The sequence below is a fragment of the Budorcas taxicolor genome, chromosome 11 (assembly GCF_023091745.1).
Source record: "Budorcas taxicolor isolate Tak-1 chromosome 11, Takin1.1, whole genome shotgun sequence".
NCBI classification, from domain to species: Eukaryota; Metazoa; Chordata; class Mammalia; order Artiodactyla; family Bovidae; genus Budorcas; species Budorcas taxicolor.
In genome coordinates, this window is record NC_068920.1 from 7,610,415 (window position 1) to 7,619,751 (window position 9,337).

Here is a 9,337-nt window from a genome sequence, read left to right on the forward strand (position 1 = left end):
GTCTGGCTTCGTCTCGAGTGGGGGCATGCACGTTTGCTTTCCTCCCGAGCTGCAGCAGTAGGGTCACGCTTCCTGTCACGTGGATCAAGGGATCTGTGGCTTTCCCTCGAGGCTTTCCCTCGAGGCTTTCCCACGCGTCTTTCCCACAGGGCTGTGCCAAGTGCCACCTTGGTGTGAGTCGATCCTCGGCGTGAAAGGCGAGCCGATGAAGGGAAAAGAGGTTCCTCTGGAATGGACTGAGACATCTGGGGGACTCTTGGAATGGTGGCACGACCCTGGAGTTCCTCTCGCCGTTCCTGTTGAGAGGGCCTCCTCTTGAGATGGGACGGGAATGCCGGGAACTCTTTCCCGACGAAGCAGGGAAAGGATCCCACATCGTGAGCTACGAGGCGGAAACGGGGCTCTTCTGGATGTGGGAGGGACCCTCGTGTTTCCTCTCGAGTGGAGACGGGAATGTCGGGGAACTTCTTGATTTGCACCAAGGGTGTGAAGGACCCTTTCGAAGTTCCAGAGGTGAGGTGTGATCAGCCTCGAGACACCTCAGCGGAAATGAGCCTCATCTCACCTGGATGGGAGAACCTCCGGGATTTTCTCGAGTTGCGGCAGGTCTTCTCGAGTTACGACGGGGACCTCAGGGACCCGCTCTGGTGGCCTCAGGAAAGGCCAGTCCCCATGCGAGGTGCTAGGGGCCCACTTGGGATTCCTCTCCCGTCAATGCTGGGGCCTAAGATCTTGTGTGGAGTCGGGGCCGGAACCTGAGGATTCCTCTGCAGTGTTGCCATGGACCTTGGGGTGCTTCTAAGTCTCCCCAAGGGAGTCAGGCCTCGTCTCGACTGGGGGCATGCACGTGTGCTTTCCTCCCGAGCTGCAGCAGTAGTGTCACCCTTCCTGTCACGTGGATCAAGGTATCTGTGGCTTTCCCTCGAGGCTTTCCCACGAGGCTTTCCCACAGGGCTGTGCCACGTGCCACCTTGGTGTGAGTCGATCCTTGGAGTGAAAGACGAGCCGGTGAAGGGAAAAGAGGTTCCTCTGGAATGGACTGAGACGTCTGGGGGACTCTTGGAATGGTGGCACGACCCTGGAGTTCCTCTCTGGGTTCCTGTTGAGAGGGCCTGCTCTTGAGATGCGATGGGAACGCCTGGAACTCTTGCCCGAAGAAGCTAGGAAAGGATCCCTCATCTCGAGCTATGAGGCGGAAACGGGGCTCCTCTGGATGTGGGCGGGACCCTCGTGTTTCCTCTCGAGTGGAGACGGGTATGTCGGGGAACTTCTTGATTTGCAGCAGGGGTGTGAAGGACCCTTTCGAAGTTCCAGACGTGAGGTGTGATCAGCCTCGAGACGCCTCAGCGGAATTGGGCGTCATATCGCCTGGAGGGGAGAACATCCTGGATTTTTTCGAGTTGCGGCAGGTCTTCTCGAGTTACGACGGGGACCTCAGGGACCCGCTCTGGTGGCCTCAGGAAAGGCCAGTACCCATGCGAGTTGCTAGGGGCCACTCGGGATTCCACTCCCGTCCCTGCCGGGGCCTAAGACCTTGTGTGGAGTCGGGGCTGCAACCTGAGGACTCCTCTCGAATTTTGCGATGGTTCTTGGGGTGCTTCTGAGTCTCCCCAGGGGACTCAGTTCTCGTCTCGAGTGGGGGCATGCACTTGCGCTTTCCTCCCGAGCTGCAGCTACAGTGTCACGCTTCCTGTCACGTGGATCAAGGGATCTGTGGCTTTCCCTCGGGGCTTTCCCTCGAGGCTTTCCACGAGGCTTTCCCACAGGGCTGTGCCACGTGCCACCTTGGTGTGAGCCGATTCTCGGCGGAAAGACGAGTCAGTGAAGGGAAAAGTGGTTCCTCTGGAATGGACTGAGACATTTGGGGGACACTTAGAATGGTGGCACGACCCTGGTGTTCCTCTCGCCGTTCCTGTTGAGAGGGCCTCCTCTTGAGATGCGACGGGAAGGCTGGGAACTCTTTCCCGACGAATCAGGGAAAGGATCCCTGATCTCGAGCTACGAGGCGGAAACGGAGTTCCTCTGGATGTGGGCGGGACCCTCGTGTTTCCTCTCGAGTGGAGACGGGTATGTTGGGGAACTTCTTGAATTGCACCAAGGGTGTGAAGGACCCTTTCGAAATTCCAGATGTGAGGTGTGATCAGCCACGAGACACCTCAGCGGAAATGGGCCTCATCTCGAATGGAGGGGAGAACCTCCTGCATTTACTCGAGTTGCGGCAGGTCTTCTCGAGTTACGACGGGGACCTCAGGGACCCGCTCTGGTGGCCTCAGGAAAGGCCAATCCCCATGCGAGTTGTTAGGGGCCATCTCGGGTTTCCTCTCCGGTCCATGCCGGAGCCTAAGACCTTGTTTGGATTCGGGGACGGAACCTGAAGATTCCTCTCCAGTGTTGCCATGGATCTTGGGGTGCTTCTGAGTCTCCCCCGGGGACTCAGGCCTCCTCTCGAGTGGGGGCATGCATGTGTGCTGTCCTCGCTAGCTGCAGCAGTAGTGTCACCCTTCCTGTCACGTGGATCAAGAGATCTGTGGCTTTCCCTTGAGGCTTTCCCACAGGGCTGTTCCACGTGCCACCTTGGTGTGAGTCGATCCTCGGAGTAAAAGACGAGCCGCTGAAGGGAAAAGAGGTTCCTCTGGAATGGACTGAGACGTCTGGGAGACTCTTGAAATTGTGGCACGACCCTGGAGTTCCTCTCGCCGTTCCTGTTCAGAGGGCCTCCTCTTGAGCTGCGACGGGAACGCAGGGAACTCTTTCCCGACGAAGCAGGGAAAGGATTCCTCATCTCGAGCTATGAGGCGGAAACGGGGCTCCTCTGGATGTGGGCGGGACCCTCGTGTTTCCTCTCGAGTGGAGACGGGTATGTCGGGGAACTTCTTGATTTGCACCAAGGGTGTGAAGGACCCTTTCGAAGTTCCAGAGGTGATGTGTGATCAGCCTCAAGACGCCTCAGAGGAAATGGGCCTCATCTGGCCTGGAGGGGCGAACCTCCTGGATTTTCTCGAGTTGCGGCAGGTCTTCTCGAGATACGACGGGGACCTCAGCGAGCCGCTCTGGTGGCCTCAGGATAGGCCAGTCCCCATGCGAGTTGCTAGTGGCCCTCTCGGGATTCCTCTCCCCTCCATGCCGGGGCCTAAGATCTTGTGTGGAGTCGGGGCCGGAACCTGAGGATTCTCTGCAGTGTTGCCATGGATCTTGGGGTGCTTCTGAGTCTCCCCAGGGGAGTCAGGCCTAGTCTCGAGTGGGGGCATGCACGTGCGCTTTCCTCCCGAGCTGCAGCAGTAGTGTCACCCTTCCTGTCACGTGGATCAAGGTATCTGTGGCTTTCCCTCGAGGCTTTCCCTCGAGGCTTTCCCACAGGGCTGTGCCACGTGCCACCTTGGTGTGAGTCCATCCTCGGAGTGAAAGACGAGCCGGTGAAGGGAAAAGAGGTTCCTCTGGAATGGACTGAGACATCTGGGGGACTCTTGGAATGGTGGCACGACCCTGGAGTTCCTCTCGCCGTTCCTGTTGAGAGGGCCTCCTCTTGAGATGCGACGGGAAGGCTGGGAACTCTTTCCCGACGAAGCAGGGAAAGGATCCCTGATCTCGAGCTACGAGGCGGAAACGGGGCTCCTCTGGATGTGGGCGGGACCCTCGTGTTTCCTCTCGAGTGGAGACGGGTATGTTGGGGAACTTCTTGATTTGCACCAAGGGTGTGAAGGACCCTTTCGAAATTCCAGATGTGAGGTGTGATCAGCCACGAGACACCTCAGCGGACATGGGCCTCATCTCGAATGGAGGGGAGAACCTCCTGCATTTACTCGAGTTGCGGCAGGTCTTCTCGAGTTACGACGGGGACCTTAGGGACCCGCTCTGGTGGCCTCAGGAAAGGCCAATCCCCATGCGAGTTGTTAGGGGCCATCTCGGGTTTCCTCTCCGGTCCATGCCGGAGCCTAAGACCTTGTTTGGATTCGGGGACGGAACCTGAAGATTCCTCTCCAGTGTTGCCATGGATCTTGGGGTGCTTCTGAGTCTCCCCCGGGGACTCAGGCCTCCTCTCGAGTGGGGGTATGCATGTGTGCTGTCCTCGCTAGCTGCAGCAGTAGTGTCACCCTTCCTGTCACGTGGATCAAGAGATCTGTGGCTTTCCCTCGAGGCTTTCCCACAGGGCTGTTCCACGTGCCACCTTGGTGTGAGTCGATCCTCGGAGTAAAAGACGAGCCGCTGAAGGGAAAAGAGGTTCCTCTGGAATGGACTGAGACGTCTGGGAGACTCTTGAAATTGTGGCACGACCCTGGAGTTCCTCTCGCCGTTTCTGTTGAGAGGGCCTCCTCTTGAGATGCGACGGGAACGCCTGGAACTCTTGCCCGACGAAGCAGGGAAAGGATCCCTCATCTCGAGCTACGAGGCGGAAACGGGGCTCCTCTGGATGTGGGCGGGACCCTCGTGTTTCCTCTCGAGTGGAGACGGGTATGTCGTGGAACTTCTTGATTTGCACCAGGGGTGTGACGGACCCTTTCCAAGTTCCAGAGCTGAGGTGTGATCAGCCTCGAGACGCCTCAGCGGAAATGGGCCTCATCTCGCCTGGAGGGGAGAACCTCCTGGATGTGCTCGAGTTGGGTCAGGTCTTCTCGAGTTACGACTGGGACCTCAGGGACCCGCTCTGGTGGCCTCAGGAAAGGCCAATCCCCATGCGAGTTGTTAGCGGCCATCTCGGGTTTCCTCTCCGGTCCATGCCGGAGCCTAAGACCTTGTTTGGATTCGGGGACGGAACCTGAAGATTCCTCTCCAGTGTTGCCATGGATCTTGGGGTGCTTCTGAGTCTCCCCCGGTGACTCAGGCCTCCTCGAGTGGGGGCATGCATGTGTGCTGTCCTCGCTAGCTGCAGCAGTAGTGTCACCCTTCCTGTCACGTGGATCACGGGATCTGTGGCTTTCCCTCGAGGCTTTCCCACAGGGCTGTTCCACGTGCCACCTTGGTGTGAGTCGATCCTCGGAGTACAAGACGAGCCGGTGAAGGGAAAAGAGGTTCCTCTGGAATGGACTGAGACGTCTGGGGGACTCTCGAAATGGTGGCACGACCCTGGAGTTCCTCTCGCCGTTCCTGTTCAGAGGGCCTCCTCTTGAGATGCGACGGGAACACAGGGAACTCTTTCCCGACGAAGCAGGGAAAGGATCCCTCATCTCGAGATACGAGGGGGAAACGGGGCTCCTCTGGATGTGGGCAGTAAACTCGTGTTTCCTCTCGAGTGGAGACGGGTATGTCGGGGAACTTCTTGATTTGCACCAAGGGTGTGAAGGACCCTTTCGAAGTTCCAGAGGTGAGGTGTGATCAGCCTCAAGACGTCCTAGAGGAAATGGGCCTCATCTGGCCTGGAGGGGCAAATCTCCTGGATTTTCTCGAGTTGCAGCAGGTCTTCTCGAGATACGACGGGGACCTCAGGGAGCCGCTCTGGTGGCCTCAGGATAGGCCAGTCCCCATGCGAGTTGCTAGTGGCCCTCTCGGGATTCCTCTCCCATCCATGCCGGGGCCTAAGATCTTGTGTGGAATCGGGGCCGGAACCTGAAGATTCCTCTCCAGTGTTGCCATGGATCTTGGGGTGCTTCTGAGTCTCCCCTGGGGAGTCAGGGCTCGTCTCGACTGGGGGCATGCACGTGTGCTTTCATCCCGAGCTGCAGCATTAGTGTCACGCTTCCTGTCACGTGGATAAAGAGATCAGTGGCTTTCCCTCGAGGCTTTCCCACGAGGCTTTCCCACAGGGCTGTGCCACGTGCCACCTTGGTGTGAGTCGATCCTTGGCGTGAAAGACGAGCCGGTGAAGGGAAAAGAGGTTCCTCTGGAATGGACTGAGACATCTGGGGGACTCTTGGAATGGTGGCACGACCCTGGAGTTCCTCTGGCGGTGCCTGTTGAGAGGGCCTCCTCTTGAGATGCGAAGGGAACGCCGGGAACTCTTTCCCGACGAAGCAGGGAAAGGATCCCTCACCTCGAGCTAAGAGGCGGAAACGGGGCTCATCTGGATGTGGGCGGGACCCTCGTGTTTCCTCTCGAGTGGAGACGGGTATGTCGGGGAACTTCTTGACTTGCACCAAGGGTGTGAAGGACCCTTTCGAAGTTCTAGAGGTGAGGTGTGATTAGCCCCGAGAAGCCTCTGCGGAAATGGGCCTCATCTCGGCTGCAGGGGAGAACCTCCTGGATATTCTCGAGTTGTGGCAGGTCTTCTCGAGTTACGACGGGGACCTCACGGACCCGCTCTGGTGGCCTCAGGAAGGGCCAGTCCCCATGCGAGTTGCTAGGGGCCATTTCGGGATTCCTCTCCCGTCGATGCCGGGGCCTAAGACCTTGTGTGGAATCGGGGCCGGAACGTGAGCAATCCTCTCCAGTGTTGACATGGACCTTGGGGTGCCTCTGAGTCTCCGCAGGGGAGTCTGGCTTCGTCTCGAGTGGGGGCTTGCACGTTTGCTTTCCTCCCGAGCTGCAGCAGTAGGGTCACGCTTCCTGTCACGTGGATCAAGGGATCTGTGGCTTTCCCTCGAGGCTTTCCCTCGAGGCTTTCCCACGCGTCTTTCCCACAGGGCTGTGCCAAGTGCCACCTTGGTGTGAGTCGATCCTCGGCGTGAAAGGCGAGCCGATGAAGGGAAAAGAGGTTCCTCTGGAATGGACTGAGACATCTGGGGGACTCTTGGAATGGTGGCACGACCCTGGAGTTCCTCTCGCCGTTCCTGTTGAGAGGGCCTCCTCTTGAGATGGGACGGGAATGCCGGGAACTCTTTCCCGACGAAGCAGGGAAAGGATCCCACATCGTGAGCTACGAGGCGGAAACGGGGCTCTTCTGGATGTGGGAGGGACCCTCGTGTTTCCTCTCGAGTGGAGACGGGAATGTCGGGGAACTTCTTGATTTGCACCAAGGGTGTGAAGGACCCTTTCGAAGTTCCAGAGGTGAGGTGTGATCAGCCTCGAGACACCTCAGCGGAAATGAGCCTCATCTCACCTGGATGGGAGAACCTCCGGGATTTTCTCGAGTTGCGGCAGGTCTTCTCGAGTTACGACGGGGACCTCAGGGACCCGCTCTGGTGGCCTCAGGAAAGGCCAGTCCCCATGCGAGGTGCTAGGGGCCCACTTGGGATTCCTCTCCCGTCAATGCTGGGGCCTAAGATCTTGTGTGGAGTCGGGGCCGGAACCTGAGGATTCCTCTGCAGTGTTGCCATGGACCTTGGGGTGCTTCTAAGTCTCCCCAAGGGAGTCAGGCCTCGTCTCGACTGGGGGCATGCACGTGTGCTTTCCTCCCGAGCTGCAGCAGTAGTGTCACCCTTCCTGTCACGTGGATCAAGGTATCTGTGGCTTTCCCTCGAGGCTTTCCCACGAGGCTTTCCCACAGGGCTGTGCCACGTGCCACCTTGGTGTGAGTCGATCCTTGGAGTGAAAGACGAGCCGGTGAAGGGAAAAGAGGTTCCTCTGGAATGGACTGAGACGTCTGGGGGACTCTTGGAATGGTGGCACGACCCTGGAGTTCCTCTCTGGGTTCCTGTTGAGAGGGCCTGCTCTTGAGATGCGATGGGAACGCCTGGAACTCTTGCCCGAAGAAGCTAGGAAAGGATCCCTCATCTCGAGCTATGAGGCGGAAACGGGGCTCCTCTGGATGTGGGCGGGACCCTCGTGTTTCCTCTCGAGTGGAGACGGGTATGTCGGGGAACTTCTTGATTTGCAGCAGGGGTGTGAAGGACCCTTTCGAAGTTCCAGACGTGAGGTGTGATCAGCCTCGAGACGCCTCAGCGGAATTGGGCGTCATATCGCCTGGAGGGGAGAACATCCTGGAGTTTTTCGAGTTGCGGCAGGTCTTCTCGAGTTACGACGGGGACCTCAGGGACCCGCTCTGGTGGCCTCAGGAAAGGCCAGTACCCATGCGAGTTGCTAGGGGCCACTCGGGATTCCACTCCCGTCCCTGCCGGGGCCTAAGACCTTGTGTGGAGTCGGGGCTGCAACCTGAGGACTCCTCTCGAATTTTGCGATGGTTCTTGGGGTGCTTCTGAGTCTCCCCAGGGGACTCAGTTCTCGTCTCGAGTGGGGGCATGCACTTGCGCTTTCCTCCCGAGCTGCAGCTACAGTGTCACGCTTCCTGTCACGTGGATCAAGGGATCTGTGGCTTTCCCTCGGGGCTTTCCCTCGAGGCTTTCCACGAGGCTTTCCCACAGGGCTGTGCCACGTGCCACCTTGGTGTGAGCCGATTCTCGGCGGAAAGACGAGTCAGTGAAGGGAAAAGTGGTTCCTCTGGAATGGACTGAGACATTTGGGGGACACTTAGAATGGTGGCACGACCCTGGTGTTCCTCTCGCCGTTCCTGTTGAGAGGGCCTCCTCTTGAGATGCGACGGGAAGGCTGGGAACTCTTTCCCGACGAATCAGGGAAAGGATCCCTGATCTCGAGCTACGAGGCGGAAACGGAGTTCCTCTGGATGTGGGCGGGACCCTCGTGTTTCCTCTCGAGTGGAGACGGGTATGTTGGGGAACTTCTTGAATTGCACCAAGGGTGTGAAGGACCCTTTCGAAATTCCAGATGTGAGGTGTGATCAGCCACGAGACACCTCAGCGGAAATGGGCCTCATCTCGAATGGAGGGGAGAACCTCCTGCATTTACTCGAGTTGCGGCAGGTCTTCTCGAGTTACGACGGGGACCTCAGGGACCCGCTCTGGTGGCCTCAGGAAAGGCCAATCCCCATGCGAGTTGTTAGGGGCCATCTCGGGTTTCCTCTCCGGTCCATGCCGGAGCCTAAGACCTTGTTTGGATTCGGGGACGGAACCTGAAGATTCCTCTCCAGTGTTGCCATGGATCTTGGGGTGCTTCTGAGTCTCCCCCGGGGACTCAGGCCTCCTCTCGAGTGGGGGCATGCATGTGTGCTGTCCTCGCTAGCTGCAGCAGTAGTGTCACCCTTCCTGTCACGTGGATCAAGAGATCTGTGGCTTTCCCTTGAGGCTTTCCCACAGGGCTGTTCCACGTGCCACCTTGGTGTGAGTCGATCCTCGGAGTAAAAGACGAGCCGCTGAAGGGAAAAGAGGTTCCTCTGGAATGGACTGAGACGTCTGGGAGACTCTTGAAATTGTGGCACGACCCTGGAGTTCCTCTCGCCGTTCCTGTTCAGAGGGCCTCCTCTTGAGCTGCGACGGGAACGCAGGGAACTCTTTCCCGACGAAGCAGGGAAAGGATTCCTCATCTCGAGCTATGAGGCGGAAACGGGGCTCCTCTGGATGTGGGCGGGACCCTCGTGTTTCCTCTCGAGTGGAGACGGGTATGTCGGGGAACTTCTTGATTTGCACCAAGGGTGTGAAGGACCCTTTCGAAGTTCCAGAGGTGATGTGTGATC